General features: G+C 45.4%; 1 long non-coding RNA gene across 1 annotated transcript in view; it reads left to right on the top strand.

Moving 5' to 3' along the window:
- The first annotated feature begins 9,663 nt into the window (after window positions 1–9,663).
- LOC116864330 overlaps window positions 9,664–13,182 on the top strand; it is a 78,473-nt gene continuing 74,954 nt past the window's right edge. Inside the window, exon 1 of the long non-coding RNA XR_004381995.1 lies at window positions 9,664–9,770. This is a non-coding gene — a long non-coding RNA (uncharacterized LOC116864330). The remainder of the gene's footprint in view (window positions 9,771–13,182) is intronic.

The raw sequence follows: 13,182 nt of genomic DNA on the forward strand, positions 1-13,182 counted from the left end.
TGTAGGCAGGTAGGAAAAGATGTGAGTGAGAAAACCAGCAATCTCAGCTCAGCACTCCTCTGGGCATAATCCACATGGCTCAGGAGTAGAGAGGTAGGAATGATTAACCCCAGTTTTGGAGATTCAGGTGACATTCGAGTTGAGTCCTTAAAGAGAGCAGGACTTACCTGGGCCAAAAATAGTTTTGGAATGTAGTGATCCAGAGGGGTATGTGCCCCCGGATATTTATAGCAGCAATGTCCACAGTAGTCAGACTATGGAAAGATCCCAGATGTCCATCAACAGATGAATGGATAAAGGAGATGTGGTACACACACACACACACACACACACACGAATATTATGCAGCCATAAAAAATGAAATGTTGCCATTTGCTACAAAGTGGATGGAACTAGAGGGTATTATACTAAGTGAAATAAGTCAATCAGAGAGGGACAATTATCATATGATCTCACTGATATGTGGAATTTGAGAAACAAGGCAGAGGATCATAGAGGAAGAGAAGAAAATAATGAAATAAGACAAAACCATAGAGGGAGACAAACCGTAAGAGACTCTTAATCTCAGGAAACAAACTGAGGGTTGCTGGAGTGGAGGGAAATGGGAGGGATGGGGTGGTTGGGGGATGGACAGTGGGGAGGGTGTGTGCTATAGTGAGTGCTGTGAATTGTGTAATATTGATGAATCACAGACCTATACCCCTGAAACAAATAATACATTATGTGTTAAAATAAATGAATAAAATAAAATACATAAAAGAGTTTAAAAAACAGCTTTGGAGCAAAGCCAAGGGCATCAGCATTTTGGGGAGGAGATTTCTTGGCTTCCAGCTCCCCAGGTGTAGTAGATAGTGAACCCCCAGGAACCATGGTGTTCTGAAAATATGTGTGTACTGGGCAAGTCATTTCTTCTAGCACTTTTTTGTTGTTGTTGTTGAGAGATGGGGATATGGGCAGTCGAGGAAGCAAGTTTTCATTAAGTGTTTAGAAAAGAGCAGGACTTGATCTAACACAATGCCAAAAGGAATGGGAACAACTAAAGCCAGATTTTCCCTGTGGTGCTTGGAGGAAACTAGCAGCGGGGGGAGCCAAGAAGGTGTCAGGCTGGGCCCGGGCGTGAAGCGTACACGAGATGGAGAGGCTTGGGCCTTGCCCCAGTTCCAGGTTTCAGGCAGAGTTGAGCCACACGGTCACATCACATCAGAGTTGCTGTTTTAAAAGAATGCTTCCAGAGACTGATGGATCATAGGAGTGAAGGTTTTGTGTTCAGAGGGGAGGCCCCTCTAATTTTGGCAGATCCAGGAACAGCCCCTGCAGTAAACAAGTTTACATGAAAGAAAATATATCCTCCCCTCATTGTGCACAATAAGCGTGAAGTTTTTCAATAAGATGAAGTTAACACCCTTTAGTGATATCAGTGCCAATAAACACATAGAAATGTGCTCAACCTTGTCAATAATTAGGGAAATGAAGAGCCGTGATTTATGCTCATGCTGTTAGACGTTGAATTCTCATGTTTGTGCAGGATCTGCTGAGACCTAGGTTGTCTTCTTTCCTGCTGGACTGGAACCCGAGAGGATGTAGTCTGATGTTGTTGCAGCCATCTTGCCACCACGAGGGGCGAGCCGATCGAGAATGGAGCCATGCCAGAGGAAGGAGAGATTAGAGATGGAGAGAGAGATAGAATAGGGCCTGCCAGAGCCACTGAGTCTCTGGATCAAGCTGTTCCTGAGGCCGGGACTCTCCTAGACTTTTCAGTTATGTGAACTAGTTTGAACTAAGATTTTCTATCTTTGGTAAGAGTTCTAGCTGACACGATCATAGTGATGGAAGGAGAAAGTCTCGTGATATCTCTCACTTACTGAGTGTTTACTACACACTGTTCTCAGCACTTTTCTATGTCTTACTTCACTGAATTCTCCCAACAAGGCTCTGAGGTAAGGCACTCTAATCCTCATTTTACACAATGCAAGGAAACTGAGGCATATGTAGCTAAAAAGCTCGCCCAAGATCCCACGGCCAAGCTTGGAGCTAGGCATAGGCAGTCTGGCTCGTGAGCCCATATTCTTAACCACATCCACACTGGAATCCTAGAGTACAAGTCAGGGAGGTTTGGAGCTTCCTGGGGTTGAATGAGGCTGGCTTTGCCTGCAGGTTTGTGTATGTGAGCTCTGCCCGTGGGGTCCTGGACATTGTCTGCAAGGAAAACCCACAAGATGTTTTCAGATCTATGGTCTTCCTCCATGTAGAAGCTGCCGCTGATTTTCCATCATGCGGTACAATGATATGGGATTAATTTGGTAATTAAATGTTTGTTGCTGGGAATGGATAATCGTCCTTCCTCACTAGGAGATTTTGTCATGTCACTTTGAAGTTGGAGAAGTAAGATGCCTGCTTGTTTATTGTGGCATTCACTTCCACTTTGTAACTTCACATAATATATGCTGACAGTATTTCCACGTTTGTATTCTCTGGGAAGATGTTATTTACTATCCCTGACGGTAGAGGGGGAAAAAAAAATGAGGTCATTGCCTCACACGTCTTTCTTAAACCATCCGAGCACGTGCTTCATTAGGCAGAGAGGCATTTTCTGAAGAAGAGAAAACCAGTCCTGTCTTTTTTCTGTTCTAGCCCAAATTTTCTCCAAGACTGCTATGTTTGCGAGTATTTGCAGATAGCATTTGAAAATGATGTCAGATAGGTTTCTTATTCTTTATGAAGTGCGTGGCTTGCATTCTCTGGCCCAGCTGTAATATCATCAAATTTTAGGAAGTCCTAAAGTCCTTTAACCCCCAAAGCATTGACTTTGTGCAGCTCTCCTGCCTCTTGCCATTGGAGGAAGCCATCTCCAAAATGTCCTGATAAGTAGCCTCCCCCCGTCCCCTGGGGATGTCTCCGATATGGCCAGGTTTGCGTTGCACGCCACACGCAGCTTGGGTGACAGACTTGTGCAGGTGAACTCTTTTGAAAGCTGCCATGTCCTGTACTGGTGTTTTATGGATGACACTTTTAAAAAAATTTTTTAATATTAAAAAAATTTTTTTAAAATGAACACATAATGCATAATGCATTATTTGCCCCAGGGGTACAGGTCTGTGAATCATCAGGCTTACACATTTCACAACACTCACCATAGCACATACCTTCCCCAGTGTCCATCAACCAGCCACCCCAACCCTACCCCCCCCAGCAAGTGGATGACACTTTGTAAAGAGTCGCTGGTCCAGCTTGTTACTACCAAATTATATCAACGTAGAGTTAAACGTCTTGTTTTTGGTTTTGGTTTGGGGTAAATAATTTGAAATAATTTATTAAAAAATACATAGGACATTGGAATGTGTTTTTTGACTCGTATTGTACCCTAAAATAGTATAGAACTTTTGTCATTTCTGAAAAAAAAATGTTGCATGAAGATTAGTCATTAAAGTCCCTTGGGAATCCCATGCAATATTTATTCTCAAAATATTTTACTCAGGATGGAGGAGACACTGGGTGAGCACGTATATGTAGGTTTTTGAGTCCAACAGATTGGGTCAAATCCAAGGGCTTTACTTAGTAGCTGTGGGACTTTGGGCAAAATACTCCATATCCCAAGCCTCTGTGTCCCTCCTCCATAAAATGAAGGAAATAGTATCCCTGTGAGAGGGATAAAGAATAATATGAGTATCTGAGACATAAGAGGTACTCGTTGAGTGAGAGTGTTTTAATTATGGCCCTCCCTTGTGGCTTTGTCCCCTAGGTGAGATTCCCACAGGAACTTGAATATCAACCTTACGCTTAAGATGGGGAAGCAGGGCTGAAAGGTAGTGTGATGCCCCTGGATACTTTGTGTTAAGCAATATTTCATGAAAATTAGGACTCAGAAGCAAATCACAGTGAAAGGATGTTGGAAGCAATCACTTGCTTCCAGAAAGATCCTTCTTTAAGCTGTAAGGCTTCCTGATTTATTTAAAACATGACTGCATTTTCATGCCCCTTTTGGGAAGGTATTTCAGACATCTGGGGTCTGTACTCCAGGACGTGGATGTACTCCTGGGTGGCTCAGTGGGTTAAGCCTCTGCCTTCGGCTCAGGTCAAGATCTCAGGGTCCTGGGATCAAGCCCTGCATCGGGCTCTCTGCTCAGTGGGGAGCCTGCTTTCCCCTCTCTCTCTGCCTGCCTCTCTGCCTACTTGTGATCTCTCTCTCTCTGTCAAATAAATAAATAAAATCTTAAGGTAGAAGCCAGGGCATTACTGGTTCATAGGAGGAGACAGAAGAACAGAAGGAATCTGGAGGGAAGAAGGAAGAGAAGTGGGCCTGGAGGAGGGGCAGCCTTGGAAAGCAGGAGCGTCTCTGAAGGAAACCCCTGGAGGAGGATCTGTAGAGGGGCAGGAGAGGGAGAAGAGAGGCCAGAAGATAGGTGGCCCTATGGCTGTGTGAGAAAAGCCACACACAAATGGTTAAAATATTGCTTACTTCTATTATATCATGAAAAAATGGCAGTGACCAGAGCTGCCTGGATTAGGAAGAAAGGGTGTAATTCCATCTTGGGGCTTCTGGTGAGTTGAGCTTGTGGTTCTGTGGTTTATGATGTCACCAGAATCCCTGGCTGGAATTACAGCCTTTTAATTTACAACTTGGTAACTGCGGAGGCCGAGGGTCCATCATGCCTCCTGGAAATGGGGCGAGGACCCAAGGGTCGAGGTTGCCTTGGGAGGTCAAATTCTGGAGGCTGGCCCCTTCTGCCCTTCGTGGGTAGTCTTGCTTAAGCCACCTTTCCTGTTCTGTCCTCTGTTTCCTCTCTCCCTGTCTTCCCATCCCTCCCTCCTCATTACCCCCAAGTTGCATAGCTTGATTTTCCCATGATTTATTTTATGAAAAACCCAAGTTAGCCAGATTCCTCTGGCCTTCCTGCTCATTAAGCTCACAGTTCAAATGTTTACATCTCAAAACACACCCAAAAAAGGCTCAAATGTGACATCTTTGGCTTTTGGAGGAAGAGTCCTACTGTGAATTAGGAGGTTCACTTCTGTCTTTTGTTCTGCCTCCAACCTCCCACTTTACTGACCTTGTCAAGGTCAGGAAGTGACAGGTTAGCCTCAACTGAGTGACTGCTCGTGGCCTCCTCAAACATGGCAGCATGTTGGTACCTCAGTGCCTTTGGTTATCCTTGTTCCTCAGTCTCCATTTATCCTTCAACCGGTAACAAAAGTTATCTGAATATTTCTTGCTGACAGGACATGCTAGAGTGAGATCTGGGGATATAACAGAAGACAAGATAGAGGTGATTGCTGTTCTCATGAAGGCTCCACCATTTCGGGGTTGCAGAAATCTCAGAGTTAATATGTCAGCCCTTGTCTCCAGCTCTGCTCCTCCTCAGGTGTCCCCCATTCAGCTTAAGCCACTATCATTGCCTCATTGTCTCCTTTTCCCTCATCCCCACCCTCTAGTCTGTCAGCTAGTCTTGTCCATGGTGTCTCCAAAATAGAGCTCTTCGGGATCACTTTTCTCCACCTCATGGAGATCATTTTATTCTATCAGCTCTTAACAATTGCACCGAATGGCTCCTCCCACTTTTTTGTTGTTCTTCCTAACCCAAGAGTTCTCAAAGTGGAGTCCCTTGGATCAGGAGGAACCACATCATCATGGAACTGTTAGACATATGTCTTCATGGGCCTCCCCTGACCTATTGCATCAGAATCTCTGGCAGTGGGGCCCAGCAATCTTGAGTTTAACAAACACCCCGGATTATTTTGATGTAAGCTCACATTTCACAGCATCTTCTGTCCATTTGCCAACCAGGAAAGGCACTCAGAGCTTTTTATGAATTCTCTTATTTCCTTTCATTTTACAGGTGAAGGGACTGAGGTCTGATCTTAGAGAGTAAATTGCACTGTATCACTTCTTTTTTTTTTTTAAGATTTTATTTATTTATTTGACAGACAAAGATCACAAGTAGGCAGAGAAGGAGGTAGAGAGAGAGGAGAAAGCAGGCTCCCCGCTGAGCAGAGAGCCCGATGTGGGGCTCGATCCCAGGACACTGGGATCATGACCTGAGCCGAAGGCAGAGGTTAACCCACTGAGCCACCCAGGCGCCCTGCACTGTATCACTTCTGAGCTGAAGACCATGCTGGAACTTCCCACACCCTTTTCTACAGCCTCTAAGATGCTATCCCATCTGACCCCAGCCTCCCCTTGAGCAATACTTCTTTGGACGCACTTGCTTTAGGACATTCCAGTCTTTCAGTTTCAGGAACATATAGTTCTCTTTTCATTCTCAGGGCCTTTGCACATACTGTTCCTGGTGCCTGGAATACTCACTCTCCCATTACTTTACATGGATAACACCTTCACTTCATCATTCATGCCCAGGAAAAATGTCACCTCCTCTGAAAGACTGCCCCTGACTGTCTTAAAATAGGTTTCTCCATTTCTTTTTTTATTCTTAAATTTTTATTGTGTTATGTAAGTCATCATACAGTACATCATAAGTTTTTGTTGTAGTGTTCCATGATTCATTGTTTCTTTATAACACCCAGTGCTCCATGCAATCTGTGCCCTCCTTAATACCCATCACTGGACTCACCCTTCCCCCACTCCCCCTCCCCTCTTAAACCCTCAGTTTGTTTCCTGGAGTTCATAGTCTCTCATGGTTCGTCTCTGTTTCTGTTCCTTATATGTCTCTATACAGCACACACTTAGTAAAAACTTTATTCATTCTTTTATTTTTTTAATGTCTCCTCCACTGGGAGGTAAGTTCTTTGGGAGTAGGAGCTAGGTCTGTTCCCCATGGAATTCCTAGTACCTACCGTAGTCCCAGAAATACAGTATGGAACAAATGAACGAGTGAATGAACAAATGAACAAAAGTAGTCTAGATTATTTTGTTTTGTCAACAAAATCTTTACTTGTCCTTATGATCTCAGGCCAAATACTACCTTCTCCAGGGAACCTTCCCTCGTCGCCCTTGTGGAATTAATTCTGTGTTCTTCCAGGGTTCTGGAAGGCACCATCATGGCAGTCATTTCCTGGTGAGGCAGCATGGGTGGGCGGCAGTGGGAAGGCAAGAGTGTGGGCTTTGAGGCACAGAGACTTGAGTCCATAAAGCGGCCTGTGTCACTTCTGGGCTGCTTGCCATCTTGTGTCTCTGAGTTCTCTCACATGGAAGATGGAGAGTCTCTTGTGAGGATGGGTGTGATGTGCCCAGCACAGAGCAGGCTCTTTAGAAATGGTGGCTATTAGTGTTTTAGAGCTGGTTGTTCACGTAACTCTCATTCAAGGGAGAATGAGAGAAGGAGCTCCTGGAGCACTGGTCTCTGCCTTGTTAGCCGTGCTGATTGAGGGTGGAGGCAGCGTGAGTCCTCTGCCCGACCCTGCCCATGTGTGCCCAGGGCATGGTTTTGGTGGCCAGCCGGCCAGAAGACAGTGAGAGGGCTGTCTGTGTCTGTGGGTGAGCCTGGCCTATGACTCACAGGCAAAGGGAACACAACTGGTTTCAAAAGCAAGCTAGACCTATTTACTGATGGCCCCCTCCAGTGAACATCACAAACAGATGAGCCCCAAACTCAAAGAAAACCATGGGATCCTCGCTTGAGCCAAGTGTCCCATTTGCCACAAGATGCCACCGAGTTGTTTTGCAACACCATTTTGAAAGGCCCACCCAGACTTCTTCCTCCCAGCGCTTGGTCTCGGCTGCGTGGGTGGCACGGGAGGTGGGAGACCCTGGCTTCCTGGGAGGACCCCAGCTATCTGCCCTATCCTCATTGGAGATGAGTGAAGTCTGCTTGTCTCTGACTGAGAATCCTGGCCTCCGGGTAGATGCTGATGACTGCCAGTCCCTTCTCCCTCCTGCAGCCTGCTCTCTTCCATGGAGCTTCCTGATCTGCTCTCCTAGTGTTGACCTCCGCCCGTGCCCGTGATGGGGGGGCCCATCTCCAAGTTCTGTGACAGCCGCCATCTTGTGCTGTGTTCAGTTGCAGGGTCACTCAGGAAGGCCTTGGCTTCTTCTGGAGGCAGGCTTCTGCCACTGGTCAGCTTCCCGAGTGTCCCCTGGCCACAGCACATGGTTGTGGGACTTCTGCCTCCAGGCCCCCCTGCACCCCTCCCCCCCAGTGTCGACCAGTGTCTCCCTCATCTGAGGCTTTTGGATCATACCTTCATGATTTCTGCCTTAGTATGTTTGCAACTGATATTGTTACTTCCTATTTTTCTTCGAAGCTACTCACAGTTTAATATCAATAGACATTTTACATGGAAAATTTATACCTCTATCAGAGGTAGAAAACCTTTGCTAATTGCCATTAATAATAGTAATAGTACAACAAAGGTAAAATCACTTTATTTCAGCTAGATCTTTCTGCCTGTCCGAGACTTGAGCTTGGAGCGTGCTTTCTCTCTGTTAAAAGGGAGAGCAGCAAGTTTGAGAGATGTGTTAAAGTTGGATTCGCAATAAACTGTGACCTTTTCCTTGATACAGAAAATTTGAAAGAGAATCACGAACAAAGTCATTTCTTGATTTAATGTTATTGAAGGCTATGTGTGGGTACCATCCCAACCATTTCAGGTATAGTGATTTTAGTCAACAATACTGTATTTTATATTCCAAAATTCCTAAGACCCTAGATTGCAGGTGTTCTTACCACAATAGAGAAATGAATGTTATGTGACCTGACTGAGATGTTAGCCAAAGCTAAAGTGGTAATCCTGTTGTAGTATATAAATGTGCCAAATCACCATGTTGTGTATCTAAAGGTATACGATATTGTATGTAAATTGTATCTAAGAAAACCCCGAATACGTACATAGCGAAGGCACTAAGTGTTTTGCAGAGATTATCTCACTTTATTATTTTTTTTTACAACCCTGTGTTGTTTATTATAATTATCCCCATTTCAAAGATTAGGAAACTGTGTCATCAAGAGGCTAACATGCCTCTTCACAAAGCTTATGAGTACTAGTGGAGTCAGAATTGGAAGCTAGCTGTTTCATTCTAGAAGTCTTGATCTCAAATGCTAGTCTCCATGGCCTTTTGAAGCGGTCACTTGTCCCGCCATTTTTGGGAGATGCTGGCCTCATGAAAGGTTGCAGGCAGTGAGGTCTCATCCCTGAGCAAGGTGGTTATGGGGTAGGTAGAGCTGCTTCCTTCTGGGGCTGGAAGCTGTAGTGCTCTTGTGTCTTTAGGTCTGTTCTCTTGGTTGAGTGCCTGCTGTGGGCATGGCGCTGTGCTGGGCGCTAGGGTTGTGGACACAAGTGCACCCCGGGCCTTGGTCTCAGGGAATTCCAGTGGGGGGTGGGGTGGGCATGGGGAGAAACGTGTAAATGACCCAGACAGTGCCGTATGTTGGAGTTCTATTACAGAGGGAAGCAGGGGGGTGAGGTGGGCGCTAGGCACCTCCCTCACCTTGGGAGGCAGAGAGGCAGGTGGGTTTTGAAAATGCCTCCTGAAATGATGAAGGATGCAAAGGTTGAGAAAGCTTGAGAAAAGGGCTGGGGCTGACCAGCTGGGTACGGGGAGGGCAACCTGCTTCTCGACTCCCTTGAAGAGTGTAAGCCATTCTCTGAACATTCTGGGGAAGAAGTTGTGCCGACTCTTCTTTGTCACTGATTTTTCAAACACCCATCTGGGATTTGTGGATGGTGACCAGTGAAGACTCTGGCTTAACAGAGAGAACTTGGAGGCTTCGGTCCCCCGCCGTTCCCCAGAGAACCACAGATCCCTGCAGCCTCTGTACCACTGTCACAGCCCAAGACTGAGGTGCAAATTTGGCCAGGCCAGAGAGGTAATTTTAGGGGTAAGTTTATTTCTTTGAAACCCCACACTGGCCGTTGGGCCCGGTTTTTATGTGAGGATTTTGTGTTCTGCATATAAGGAAGTACTGCTCCTTAGCTTCTACGAATGTGTCCAAAACCTCCATCTCCTGAATAAACTCGTGCTTTGCAGATGAACTGAAACATTCTGGGGCCACACTCAGAATAGAACGTCCTTGGCTGGGCGTTGTAATCCCTGGTGAGCCGCTGACAAGAACCCTGGAGTGGGGACCGCCACGCTCCATACTTGGAGCGCCTTCCCGAAGGCGGGCGGCTTCAGCACGCGGAGCCGAAGGGCCAAAGTGATGAATGGCAGGCTGTGAATGTTTGTGGGGAGAGGCAAATGTTCCCTGGACTGTTTCAAGGATGCATATACTCTCGGGCAGTGTTTGATAAGTGGCAGTGGAGGGCTAGTTTTGGCACCAGTGGGGAGGAAAAATAGTCACAATTCAGACCTTCTAACCAGAGCAGCTGAGGTTGTATCTCTGTGGAAAATGGAATTGTTTGGGAATCTGCTCAGGAAGCAGAGGCAGGTGGGAAACCAGACTGCCTAACTTTTCAAGATAACCGTGTCTTTTTTTTTTTTTTTACCCCCTTATAAAAGTGGAAGGTGAGGCCAGTTGGGAAGCTTCCAGGTCACTTTCAGATTTTAAGTCCAGTGATCATCTGGGGACAGTAAGTAGGAATTTGCTGTTGTTTTGCTCCATGTATCGGGCAGGTTCCTTAGCTGCAAGTTATAGAAATACTCGAGGAGTTTCTCAGCAGGACATTGAGTGCACTCGCAGGATTGAAAGCAAAGCCAAGCGCCTGAATCATGCGAGGGAGGGGACCTGGGAGACGCTGGGGATCTGGGGAGCTAAACTGAGATGCTGTCTCCTGGGGCTTCAGTGGTAAGTCCATCAAGCCTAACCTTTTGGGTCTTGTGTTATTCTACTCTAGCCTCAAAATTCCTGGGTGAGAGAGGGCCTAATTGACCTATCTTGGGTCCAGTATCCACTCCTTGGGCAAGGGAACACAGGGTGCCTGGAATCACAGGCCCATCAAGACTGAATAATGGAGTGTGGCCTGGAGGCAGGGAGTGGAGTCAAGAAGAGAAGGATAACTGTCCAAGAGGAAAGTGCATTGTTACCAAAAATAGGAGGCATGGATACTGGATGGGCCAAAATAACAGCTTTCCATTACCCTGACATGATGGATGAAAAGGAGATAATTTGGACTGTTGCAGTGCCCGTTTTTAAGGTCACATTGAGCAAGGCAACTGCTCTTCTCAGCCCAATCCTACCACATATTCCACCTATTACGTATTCCACCTGGCTGCCTACAGACAAGAGTTTCTACATGTGGCCCAGGAGTTAGGCAGGGCAGGATCCTGGCTCTTGCAGCTGTCTGGTCCATCGATGAGCAGAACCACACACACAGGAGTAAGCAGAGCTGCATGGACGGCAGTGGTAATAGTGGGGAATGTGTATTTGTAGTTTTGGAGTCATAACCACGATTGTTTACACATGTTCCTTGTGTAAGGAAGGAAGAAGAGGAGGAATATGAGGGGAAATGATAGCAACCCCAAAGCCCTTGGTTTACTTTATTCCTTTGCCCTCTTGGGTTAGGTGAGTAAGGGAGCAAGTGACATTGTTACATTTCCACCAAGTGCTAGTCTTCCCATGTACTGCCAGTGGAGAAACAGCTTCTGGCAGCATTTTCCAGAGCTGTTCTATGGGATCTAGGCTTTGAGAATCTCAAGACAAACAAACAAAAAACAAAAACCCCAAACCCCCAAAATAAAAGAAACAAAAAAAAAAAAAGGAAAAAAGAAAAAAAAGGAATGTGTTAGAGTCAATTAAGCTTGGAATATGTTGCAAATTATATTGTGTTTTGGGTATTCATGATAGGCATTGGCACTGATAAGTCCTGCAGCATACAAGCCTGTTTAGTCTAATTTGGCATTTCCCAAACATTCTTGACCACACAGCATTTTAAAACAACACCTATTACTAGGTAACATCTTTGGTTTTGAGGAATGCTCACAGTGCTCTTGCACTTCCATTGATCAGGAACCTGTGGGGTCTTTGGTCACCTCTTCCTCTTCTGGGCACTTGAAGATTTCTATGCAGTGATTTCAGACACCATGTTTCCTTATATTTGATCATTCTAAAGCAAGCCTAGGGCCTCAAAGCTACTTACATGTTGCTCCAGATTTTCTGTGACAAGGTTCATTTAGCCTCCCACCAAATGTTTGTCTGATGCCAAGATGCAATGTTCTAGGAGGCATAGTTGGAAGCAGAGAAATGAATAATGGATGGGCACCTCCTTATAGAGCCTCTGGGCTCACAGGGCAAGGGTGTGTGCAAAAAAAAAAACAACATAAAAAAAGAGGTGGGATGACTAACAATAAAATGATAGTCTAGGCCAGCTCTGGGAGGGGCTTGGTGTCTCATGTGCAAGCTAAGACACTCAAATTAGGTACATTGTACCTAAAGCCCAGCAACACTGCTCCATGGTGGCTATTATGTTCCCTTTTCACAGTTAGGAAAACTGAGGTTTAGAGAGGTCTCTTTTTTGCCCGATAATGTGTGGTCTGTGAATGATGGAGGCAAGTGTTCAAACTAGCTCTGTCCAACTCTGAAACCCTGGGTCTTCCCAGACACCCTGCACTGCTGCCATTTACTGACCAGATTTCCCAAATCCCAAAGCCAGGTCATTTTGGAGACTCTCAAATATTAGAGTGGGATCAACTGTTTAAATGAGTATTGTCTTGGAAAACCTGAGCCGTGATTTTTGTCACTGGTGGGAATTGAGAGGAGGGCAGCTTTCACCTCTAAAAAAAGTGATTTCTAATTGTGTGACCAATTCATAAATGCACACATGAAGAATAAAATTATTGCTCCAGGCAAGCTAAAATATGGCTGTTAATCCTGGCCTCCACCTCTGTGTGATCAGTTTGGGACATATTCCTCTGAACCTTTCTCTGTGTTACTTAATGTACAAATGAATATAATCATGGGAAGCGTTCCACTGAGTGAATTATCTTGCACTTGTTTTTTTCCACTTAACAATATATTTGGAGCTCTTTCTATGCTAGAACACATAGCTATATAAGTTTTTTTTTTTTTAGCAACTTATCCTTTTGAAGCAGTAACTTTAAAAAAAAAGATTTATTTATTTAGTTTAGAGAGAGAGAGAGAGAGAGAGAGAGAGAGAAAGGAGTATGCAAGTGCGGGGAGGGGTAGAGGGAGAGAGAATCCACAAGCAGGCTCGCCGCTGAGCACAGAGCCCTACTAGGGGCTTGGTCCCAGGACCCTGAGATCATGGCCTGGACCAAAACCAAGAATCAGCCACCCAGGCGCTCCCGAAGAAATAACTTCTTATTTTGAAATATAAAAGTTGCATGAATACTAT

Source organism: Lontra canadensis, unplaced genomic scaffold (genome assembly GCF_010015895.1).
Source record: "Lontra canadensis isolate GAN:19392208 unplaced genomic scaffold, GSC_riverotter_1.0 scaffold5, whole genome shotgun sequence".
Classification (NCBI taxonomy): domain Eukaryota; kingdom Metazoa; phylum Chordata; class Mammalia; order Carnivora; family Mustelidae; genus Lontra; species Lontra canadensis.